The sequence below is a fragment of the Pelecanus crispus genome, chromosome 4 (genome assembly GCF_030463565.1).
Source record: "Pelecanus crispus isolate bPelCri1 chromosome 4, bPelCri1.pri, whole genome shotgun sequence".
NCBI classification, from domain to species: Eukaryota; Metazoa; Chordata; class Aves; order Pelecaniformes; family Pelecanidae; genus Pelecanus; species Pelecanus crispus.
In genome coordinates this window covers 36,069,206-36,069,805 of record NC_134646.1, presented here as the reverse complement: position 1 = coordinate 36,069,805, position 600 = coordinate 36,069,206, and positions in this window count along the sequence as shown.

Here is a 600-nt window from a genome sequence, read left to right as displayed (position 1 = left end):
GGCGGCACGGCGCCACCGACCCCGGCAGGCACTTAAACCGGGCGGGGGAAACCCCTCCCCGGCGGCGCCGGCCCGGCCCCGGCCCCGGCCACGGCCCCCGCCACGGCGGCGGCGCGACGCCGCCCTCCCGCGGCCGCCGGCCCCTCCGCACCGCCGGCCTCGGCCCCTCCGGGTGCTGCGCCGGCCGCCCCGCCGCCGCGGCGTCCCCCCGGTGCCCCCCCGGTGCCCTCTCGCCCCGCCAGCCGCCCGTGCCCGGCTCACAGCCCCCCGCCGCGGGGGTCCCCGTGAGCCCGAGAGCCGGGTGGGCTTCCTGCGGGAGCGGGGACGCGGGAGCGAATCACAGAATCATAGAATCGTTTAGGCTGGAAAAGACCTTTAAGATCATCCAGTCCAGCCATTAACCTACACTACCAAGTCCACACTAAACCAATCAAGGGTAGACTAGACTAAACCGTGTCCCCAGGTGCCGTATCATTCAGTTCTATCATCATAAAACCCTACCAAGAGTTTGCAGGTCCTCTGGCTGGAGCTTTGTGATGGCTTGTGCTAGCAGACTGAGAGAATGGAAAGAGCTGCCATCTTCGCTCTGCAGAAGGAAAG